Source organism: Nelumbo nucifera, chromosome 2 (assembly GCF_055504915.1).
Source record: "Nelumbo nucifera cultivar China Antique chromosome 2, China Antique-T2T, whole genome shotgun sequence".
In the NCBI taxonomy this organism is placed as follows: domain Eukaryota; kingdom Viridiplantae; phylum Streptophyta; class Magnoliopsida; order Proteales; family Nelumbonaceae; genus Nelumbo; species Nelumbo nucifera.
In genome coordinates, this window is record NC_142650.1 from 107,857,412 (window position 1) to 107,868,229 (window position 10,818).

The following is a 10,818-nucleotide window of genomic DNA, read 5'->3' on the forward strand; positions in this document are numbered from 1 at the left end:
TTAGAGAAATAGAGCTTCTTTTCGATAAGAAGAGACTGTTAGTGAAATTGACAGAATAATAAACTTTCTCCCACCCTACAATATGGTTTACAAAAATCAGATGAAGGTTAACCAAGGTTTTTAAAATAGAATTGGACAATGAATCGTTCAGGGGTTCAGTTCCTGCGTTAAACAGTCCAATCGTTTAAATCGAATAAATGGCTCATTCTAACAAAAAATAAAAATTAAAGAATGGTCAAACCGTTGGATGGTTTAAACGATTCGATCACCCGAGTCAACGGTTTACTGACTAAATTAAACCAAATCAATAGTTTTGAGGTAAAATGGAATTAATCATCTGACCGATTCCCAACTTTTCTGATCCGACCATCTGGTCCGGTTCGGTTTTAAAAATCATGAGGTTAACTATCCAAAAAAAAGAAAACAAGGTTACAAATTTTCAATAATGTAAAAATCCAAGCATTCTCCATGGGCAGATATATTTATCTACGGAAGAAGGTAAATATATTTTCCATGCATGCAAGTCTTGACATAATACGTAGACACATATCCAAAGAAAAGGGAAAGCTATCTCGAGTGCTTGGGCAGCTTTGTTAATAATAATAAGCAAATCAAATTAAGGGCTGCCGGGCTTTTGAAAAAAATGCATTGGTTGAAGTAATCACAGTTCACAATTTCCTCTAAACACAGTAAAAATTCTCCATTTCTTATATATGGGGCAAAACAAAAACATTCTGATATATAAAAAAAAAAAAAAAAATCCAAATACTCTCAATAGTTTCCTAGTGTATAAAAAAAAATGGTAAATCAATGTCTTGAAAAACCATTCAACTAAAAGCTTTAGCTAACACAATGAAATTTTCATTTTGTCATGTGAAAATATTTCCAAATTCTGACAAAATATCAGGGAAAGCTCACCAGTTTGCCAAAACCAATTGGAAATAATCATGAGATGAGACATAGAAAATTCTCAAATTTTTGCATAAAATTAAGAAAAAGGCATTGGCTTTATTGATTTCACTTTTGAATCAACGACTTTAATTAGGTTTTCAGACTGTAAAGCTCTACCTAAAATTTTTAATTAAATAACTAATTCAAAAACTAGTCAACTCTTTATAATAATCAGAAACTAATATAAATTATAGTAATACTTATTTTATCTTAATTCAAGAAGTAAATAAAGTTGCAAAAACAATAAAGAATGGAAAAATAAAATGTAAGAGTCAGAAAAAAGTAAAGAAAATGTAGAAGAGAAAAGAGAAAGATTGGTGAAAGATTATCAGATCTGGGCAGCTGCCCTTTCATTCATATATTTATAGTCATTGCAAAATAGAAAATGACAAGTTTGCCTTGGCCTCCAGCTCTCAATAGTAATATACTAATATTTGATAAGGTGTCACAATTTAGGACAGTAATAAAATACTATTCTTCTGAACTGCAAATATTCCAAAAGAATCAAATCCCCAACTTTAGCTTAAATATGGTTATGAAAATATTTATTGCATTAGTTACACTTGAATCAAAGAAGCAAGATGGAAAACATACATGTGAAAGTTTCCAAGGTTAAGTAAATTATAAGCCAAATGGACTCCCATTAAAATAAAAATACGAGTATTTAGCACAATTTAGACTTGAGAAATTAAAACATTGCACACCTCTAATGCTTCTGAAAATGGTCAAGAAGCCCTTCTTTTAAACATATTCAAGAACCATCCAGGACTTCTAAGCAATTCAATGTGACAGAATAATTTAAACTGGATTTATGAAATGATGGTACAGCTACAACATGATACAAAAAAAAAAAAAAATTGCAAGAGAAAGAAACCAAGCTGCAATTTTTTTTCCTTTTCCTATTTCAGGTTCAGTGAATTATCAAAGGCAATGCCAAATGTACCTTTGTCTACAATGAATCAACATATTTTACATCTCTTCTAGCTTTGGTTTCTACGTGCCATCAAAACCAACGCTATATATCTCATTAACAAAGGATTGGATGACAATGGGTGGTAGGTACATAATCTTAGTAAAGATTGATGGTAAACAGATCGAGATGGTGGCAACTCGCCTAGCTCAATAAACCAACATTAGCAAATATCTACATCATGTGTGGGCCCCTTTTTCTTTTTTGCTTCAACAAGGCATCGCAGAGCCTTGCAGCATCCAAGCTATCCCTAACATTATGTACTCTTATAATGTTTGCACCAGCCAAAATCCCAGCAGTGACAGCAGCAACAGTTGCAGGGTCTCTCTCGAAGGCATCTGGACGATTGCAAATCTCACCTAAAAAACTCTTTCTGGAAGGTCCAATTAAGATAGGAGCGTGAGAAATGGCCAAACTTTTCATCGCAACCTCTCCTCGAATGGTTGATAGACCCATGAGAATTTCCAAATTGTGTTCAGTTGTCTTTGAGAATCCAATTCCAGGGTCAATAATAATCCTCCAAGCTGGCACACCTGACAACTCTGCTTCTCTAGCCTGCATATATAACTCAGAAGCAACCTGCTTACAAAGGTCTTCGTAATGTAGATTTTCACTTTTCTGCATGGTACATGGATCCCCTCTCATGTGCATTACAACATAAGGAACCCGAAGAATTGCAGCAACGTTAAGCATGCTGGAGTCTAACTTCCCACCAGATACATCATTGATAAGATGAGCACCTTTGTTGACTGCTTCAGATGCAACTTTTGAATAAAAAGTATCCACAGATAATAACTTCCCTTCTATCTCGGGTATTTCCAAAACAGCTTCTAGGACAGGTATTAATCTATCTAGTTCTTCTTCTGCTGAAATCCTAGAAGCAAATGGACGTGTGGATTGGGCACCAATATCAATAATATCTGCGCCTTCTGAGATCATCAAGCGAACCTGAGAAACAGATGTCTCTACAGACTGAAACTTTCCTCCATCACTGAAACTATCCGGAGTCAGGTTGAGAACACCCATGACATGGGTTTTCTTTGACCAGTCCCACAACTGATTTCCAATAGGTAAAACCCGCCTCAATCCTTCCTTTCCAATGAGGGAGTCGCCACCAAGTTTCTTCCATAATTCAAAAAGCCCTCCAGTTTGTTTTGAAAAAGAATGCCAGCTCGCAACCATATCACTCTCTATGGCAGAACCCAGTAGATCTATTAGTGGGGCCACTACAAAGGGTCTTTCCCAAATTCTTTCATGTGGAACATTAAGAACCTCAGAAATGATATTAAACTTTCCATAGAACAGTATATCTAAGTCAATTGGCCTTGGACCATACCTATTCCATCAACTCGACCCATATCCTTCTCAATTTTCTTAAGCACACTCAATAGTTCATGGGGCCCAAGTTTTGTTACACCTCTAACTGCAGAATTGAGAAAGAGGGGCTGATCGGTCACATATGCAGGCTCTGTTTCATATAAACACCCATGTCTTGTGATCTGAATCCCTGACATCTTCATTAACTGTATAGCTTCATTAAAATTATGAAGTCTATCACCCACATTGCTTCCCAAGGCGATTACTACTTCTTCCTCTGGAGTATGGACTTCCACTGCAGCATCTGAGGAGAAATGGAGAAAAGGAGATATTGCTGCAAAGTAGGAGGAAATAAAGATGTTAAGAGAATAGCTTGGAGATCTCCTTTTTTTCTTTCTAATATTGCTTTATTTCAATATTTCTACAAATTGTCAATGGTCTTCCGCATCTTATGTTATCATGCAGTAAAATCCATAGACAAAGCATTGGAGAAAAAACTCCATTTCACATGCCTCACCAATTGATGGGTCCCATCTGCAGATTATACCAAAATCTGCAACCTTCAGATGATTCATGACTGTACCATCTATTAATGTGGAACCCAGCAACTGGTATGTCCTGTACATCTGAATGATTGCCTCATAAGTGATTTGCAATCAGTTAAATGGCCCCTTGCAATCAAGTAGACTTGCTGCCAAAAATTCCATATTATATTCTCTGTTAATAAAATTATATAGAGATGACAACTTTCCAGGGTCTAGGTGTCTAATACATCACACTTTACATTAAGATACACCATATCATTAAAATAGAATGGAGATTACCTGTACAACACTTGGTGATTCCTTTAAACCCATATTTAATGGGATTTATTTGCTTGAAAACATTCATGCTGCTAGTGGTTCTCTATGTCCTGAAACAAAAGTAATAGGAGTTTAAGATTCAAAACTTACTCAGTGCTGCTACTTGCGCTTTGGAAATAATGCATTTAAATCAAACCTTAAAAAATTGTTCTGATATGATTATAACAAGTATTAAAAATCACGTAATACCCAACTTGAGGATGCAAAGAACAAAGGGATTAAACCTTTACTCACAGACACAGATGGGTTGCTTAAAAACTGCACCACTTTCCAGAAAATCATAGATACTAGCAACATATTTAAGCAAAACAATGGAGACTTTGGGTGTTTTAGATTCTATTAATAAGATGAGGAAAGTGAAAAATATTGTGACCTGGATGACCAGGGCTCAAATCTTGGAAACAGCCTCTCTGTGTATCTGTAGGGGTAAGGCTGCATACATATGCCCCTTCCCAGAACCCGCATTAGTGGGAGCCTTGTACACTAGGCCGCCCTTTTTTAGGAAAGTGAAAAAAAAAAAATACCAATGTTATGATTTTCTACAAATGACATTCTAGAATACAGAAATCCATTTAATAGAAAATTAACCTTTTGTTCTGTTGACTCTTTGGAAAATGGTTAGGAAAAACCTTTTCAATTGTATGAATTTGAGAGCAATAAATTAAAGAACCTAATGTGTAAATAACCTGAAGATTTGTTGTCATGCTCACACAATTGGGCTTTTTAAGTCTGACATATTCATTGGTGGGGCCTGCGTTTGGAGAATCCTACTTATTAAAATGCTAAACTAAAACCATCATGAAAAGAGAATAAAATTAACAATGACTTAATACTTTAATTAGCCATAACCCGAATAAGGCACCAAGAAGATGGCCATAAGCATCAGCCAATCATTTCACTTCCTGGGTATTATCAGATCACAGGGGTGTTTCTTGAAATCCATGCAAGTCTTCTTTAATAGTTGGCAGATAAAAAATTGAAATAAGAGAGGTAAAGCTCTTTCATCTAATGGAGGTCCTATTGGCTCTTCTAACAATCAAAAAATTTACAGGGAAGAGCAGGACTTAAGGAAATGAAAATGGTCCAAGTCCAATCAATTTTCAATTAGCTCACCTCATTCTACCATGGATTATTGGTTAAGCAGGACAGATCCATTCCTTCCAAGGCCATGTGGGGGTCAGCAGCACCATCAAAAGTTGAATTCTTTGCATGGGTAGTAGTATGGGTGAGGTGTTTAACTAGAAAGGGAGTCTGTCTTCCAGATAATGAATGCCCTCTCTGTAATGGGGAGATAAGAGACAGGGAATGCTTTTCATGTTTTGTAAATTTTCTTGTGAAGTGTGGCACCATTTCAGAAAGGCTACCCCTGTATATGCTTGCTTTCCTGCAATGGCATTTTTTCAATCACTGCTGCTTTTGATGATATATCCCAGAAGTGGGATTTAATGGATATCTCCTGAACTAGCTAGCTAGCTAACCTGTTTTCAAATATGTGAATTTCCTCCATGCCATGCTATCCAAAAGACAGCAAATGGAATCATAGACCAAAAAGCTTTCTTTCTTTCTTTCTTTCTTTCTTTAATAAGGTAAAGTATGCTGTATTACTATTAACTGAAAAAAGAGTATACATGTATGGTCCTGTATAAGATCAATGTCCTCTCTTGTCGATCATTTTCACTTTCTGCCATATTGAGTGGTATATATTGTTCAATCACTGTTGCTTTTGATGATATCCCAGAAGGGGGATTTTAATGGTCCTCTCATTATTGAAAAAGTTGCAAATGAGGTAATCTTCTTTTTTCCCCTAGTTCATTCCCTTATTCTTGTTCAAGTAAGTTGATATTATTTGAATGAGCTAAATACCGAACTGGCAAAATCACTGATACAAAGGGCTTTTTGTATATTGACAGTTTCTTTACCTTTATAATGTTGTCTAGGAAGAAATGCTATTTAACTTCTCTTTTGTAGCTTTGTACATCCTCTAATTTATACTTTGCCAAGTACTTGTACAATAAATATTGCACTAGTGTATAGAACAAAAATTATGTATATTTATTAAATTTAGTGGAACCACTAGGGGTTTGCAACATTTTGTTGGCTAAGACCGACAAATTCAAGTGATAGAGCTTCATTGACATTCCAAAGAAATAAGAATATGATAGTCACTTGATAGCAAAGTCTTCCTCCCTCATATGTGCATGACAGATATTGTAGATACTGTAAGTAATAATTCAGGAGAGAATTGGTTATATTTGTTTGTCTATCAGATCCTTGCATCCTTCTCCAGGATGGGAAGCTTTATTTGATTTTCTAAAATATCACTAAAATAATAAGAGCGAAATAATATGCAGATTGCAGATAATACATCCATCAACACTTCTTTTTAATTATTTATTTATTTTTCTTCATTCATATTGACTACCACTGTTCATACTTACCAAAAAATGCTGTGCTCTTCCAATTTCATCACCCCATATCTCCAAACAGGGGAATTCTCTTTTTCGCTTTTCCAGTGGTGTGGTGACTCTTCTAAAAGTCATCTACTCTCATTCTCAGTCTTAGACACATAGATAGAGTTCATCTTCTTTTCCCAACTTCAATATATCATCTCTTCTTCTCTCCCTCTCTCTCTCTTTCTCTCTCTCTCTGATTTCCCTTCACCTCTTTCACCCCCTGAAGAGAATTGCAACTCCATGTATGATTACTTCCCCTCTTTCACTATTTCTTTTGTTTTCATTTCAATCTTGGTGAATGACAAGATGGCTAGTCGTATTGGGTTATTTTCCCTCTGTGTTTTGAGTGTCCTTTGGGCTCGATCCGTATAGCTTCCTTTGTCCCTGTAGACTGTTTTTTTATCGACTATGGGGGAAATGAAACACGAAAACTCGATGATGGTCGAATAGAAGGAAGATGATGGAATGAAATCTCATGAGCTGACGGGGATATTAATAAATAAAGCTTGCAAACCTTGCTACGGTTGTCATTCCCTATGGACGAAACCAAAGATTAATATCCTGTGTTGAAAGTGTTAAAATAATTGATTTTATGTTTGTTAGGGTCTGTTTGGCTGATTAAAGCCTTTTTTATTTTAATCTATTATTGTACTATCACTTACTAGGAGCACAAGGGTCATTTCCCTTCTTATTTTTTCGCCCTATATATTATAATGAAGCTGGCGCCGCCAGTACTGTTCCATTGCCTCAACACTTCTTCTTCCTTCCTTCTTCTCTTCTCTTCTCTCCTCTTCTCTTCTCTTGCTGTAACCTTCAATCAGATTTACTGTCAAGATGGTACCAGAGCGTGGCCATTGAATCTGGGCGATCAAGTGTCTTCTCAAAGCTGCTGAGTCTGGGCGGAACAGAGGAGTACATCTGAGTTATTCGAATCAGACCTGCAACTGGTACCACCCCATTTTTTTTCTTTTCTCTTCTTCTCTTCCCTTGGTTGTGTACCAAGAGGAAAACGAACGGACCTGAACCACTGAATGTTCGCACACCCTTGTGAGGTTTTTCCTCTGCTTGTTTTGGATCGTGTGATCCTGTACCTGTGAAAGGCTGTTGTAGGTCACGTATGACCTGTTTTCTCTACTGGTTGGCTTGATGCCTTGTGTGTAAGGATCTCCCCTTGTGATTATTGCTTGTAGACCGCTGAGAAAACTAGTAGGCTGGGACTGCTACTCTGTACAGGTCTGAAAATCAGATCTGTCATCTTGCTTATTCTGGAAATTGGTGCTGGTCTTGTGCTCAAATTAAGTCCAAAAACAGCAGTGTGGGTGAACTAATCACTTGCTGTGTGTGGAGTTTTTTGTTCTGATATAAGGAGGGATACTAAGTTGAAGTTTTTTGATAAAAAAATTCTATGTTGACCATGTCTTCTGAGAATTCTGCTACTTCAGGGATTTCTGGAAATCAAAATGGGGTAAGTGGGGGAATGGATACGAATTTCCCCATGGTTGTCATTCCCTTTGATGGTCTGAATTACCTTGAATGGTCCAGGGGAATAAAACTCTACATCACTGCTAAGGGAAAAATAGGATACATCAATGGGAAAGTGAAGGAACCGAAGTGCGGAAGTGCTGAATATGATAGATGGAACCAAGAAAATAGTATGGTGATGTCATAGCTCTTGGTTTCCATGCTGCCACAGGTGAGAAAAACTTTTATGTGGGTTGAAACTGCTTGTGAAATATGGGAACAAGCAAAGTTCACCTATTCAGAGCAAAGACACTATGCCAAGATATACCAACTACAAGCTGAACGTCCACTTGTAAGCAGGGAGAAAGGAGTCTCTCGGTGTACTATTCGGATCTGACGTCGATATGGAAAGAACTTGATCACTATCGGAATGTTAACTGGAAGTGTGATGAGGATGCAAAGGCATACAAATCACTTGTATCTCAGCAACAGGTATTTGCCTTCCTCTTGGGGCTTAATCCTTCATATGAGTCCATCGGGGTGCAGATCTTGGGAAGTAAAGACTTGCCATCAGTTCAGGAGGTTTATGCCTTGGTTCAGTCAGAAGAAAGTAGAAGAAATGTGATGAATTCTACAGAGGAAGAGCCAATTGCTCTAGCTGTCCGGGGACGTTCAAATACTAATGTTGGAGGTGGTTCTAAGAAGGGTGACTCTCAGAAGAAAACAGATGATAAGAATAGGCTTTGGTGCACTCACTGCCAGAAAGCAAGACACACCATAGATACCTGCTGGGATCTCCATGGAAAACCTAAATGGGCACAGAATTTGGGTAAGAAGTCAACAACTAATCAGGGCAAGAAACCAAGTCAGTAGAATCAAAAAAGGTATAACTCAGCTAATATGGCATCTCAAGAGACTAGTCCCATGGTAACTCAAGAAAGGCATCCCAGTTCTGACCCTAAGGAAGGGATCATCAACTCCTTCCGTGACCATTTGGAGTTATATGGTAGGACTCTTCGCCAGATGGATACTGGTCATACTCCTTCTACCTCTTTTGCATCTGCTTCAGGTAACACTGCCACTACCTTCCATGTGTCATCTCGTACCTCTGATTCCCCTTGGGTAATTGACTCTGGAGCCTCAAACCACATGACCGGTAAGTCAAATTTATTTCAAGCATACAATCTTCTCTCTAGGAGAGATAAGGTGAGACTAATTGATGGCTCTTTCTCCATCATAGCCGGCCAAGGAACCATATCTCTCCCACTCGGCCTTACCCTTTCTAATGTACTACATGTTCCTAAGTTACCTATAAATCTGTTTTCCATTAGTAGTATTACTCACTCCTTGAACTATTCAGTTACTTTCTATCCGTCTTCATGTGTGTTTCAGGATTTGGCCTCGGGGAAGACGATTGGTAGAGGAAGCATGGGGGGATGGCCTCTACGTGTTGGAGAATAAAGTTGGTTTTGTGGCTACAGAATCTTTGAGTTCGTCCAGTGAGAGTCAAGCCTATTTATGGCATAGTCGTCTTGGTCATCTTTCTTTTGAGTCGTTAAAAGTTATGTTTCCAAAGTTATTTAAGTCTTTGTCAGTGAGTCAATTGCAGTATCAAACATGTCAATTGAGTAAACATTGTAGAAGCTCTTTTCCTTTGAGAAATAAAAGATCTGAATTTCCGTTTCATATTGTTTATTTTGATATTTGGGACCTTATTACTCTACCTATTGAGGCTGGATATAAGTACTTCATTACCTTGATCGATGATTACTCTAGATACACCTGGTTTTACCCTATGCATGTAGAGAGGAAGTGCCTAAAATTGTGAAAGACTTTCAACGAATGGTGTTCACTCAGTTCCAAACTGAAATCCGTATTTTCCAGTCGGACAATGCAAAGGAATACTTCTATAGTGATCTCACAGAATTCTTTGCTTCGAGTGGATCACTTCAACGAAGCTCTTGTGCTAGGACACCTCAACAAAACGGTGTTGCTGAAAGTAAAAACTGTCATCTTCTTGAAGTAGCTTGTGGCTTGTTAATCCATATGAATGTTCCAAAGCGCTTTTGGATGGATGTTGTTCTGTGTGCTACGTACATCATCAACTGCATGCCCTCTCGGTTACTAGAGTATAAGGCCCCACATCAGCTTTTCTTTACTACAACTCCGTTGTTCCCCATTCCAATGCGTGTTTTTGGTGTCGTTGCTTTGTTCATAACTTGTCACCTACTCGGGGTAAACTTGATCCTCATGCTATTCCTTGTGTCTTCCTTGGTTACCCTCTATCTCAGAAGGGGTACCGTTGCTATGATCCCGTCTCTCGTAAGTACTATGTCTCAATAGATGTGTCCTTTGAGAATCAACCTTTCTTCTCGATTTCTCCTCAGGTGGAGAGTAGGGTTGAGGAGAAACAGGCTCAGACTCAACTACCTCCTCTACCTGACCCTCCTTCATTCCGTGTCTTTCTTTGCCGCCACAAAAGCCAGTAGAGTTCAAGAGCCGTGGAACCTAACACTATGCAACCAACATCATTGGCTTCACCGGAGGTTGATCCTTCCCATCAACCAGGTACACTTGCTTCTATTGATATGCCTGTTCCTCTCAATGTTGATTCCCCTGTCATTAATGATCTTGATGTTCCTATTACTAAGAGAAAGGGTGTTAGATCTTGTACCACTAACCATCCTATCTCTCACTTTGTGTCCTATGATCATATTTCATCTTCATATCATGCATTCCTCTCCTCTGTTAACAGTATCCCCGTTCCTAAGAATGTGGCAGAAGCTTTATCCAAACCTGAATG

The 10,818-nt window shown here is 37.8% G+C and overlaps 1 pseudogene across 1 annotated transcript; it reads right to left on the minus strand.

The window, feature by feature from the left end:
- Window positions 1-1,810: 1,810 nt before the first annotated feature.
- On the minus strand, window positions 1,811-5,355 carry LOC104603434 (folate synthesis bifunctional protein, mitochondrial-like; annotated as a pseudogene). The gene is made up of 3 exons (XR_016083132.1): window positions 5,215-5,355; window positions 4,063-4,151; window positions 1,811-3,572 (listed from the first exon to the last, which is right to left on the minus strand). The product of XR_016083132.1 is annotated as a folate synthesis bifunctional protein, mitochondrial-like (transcript).
- Window positions 5,356-10,818: the final 5,463 nt, after the last annotated feature.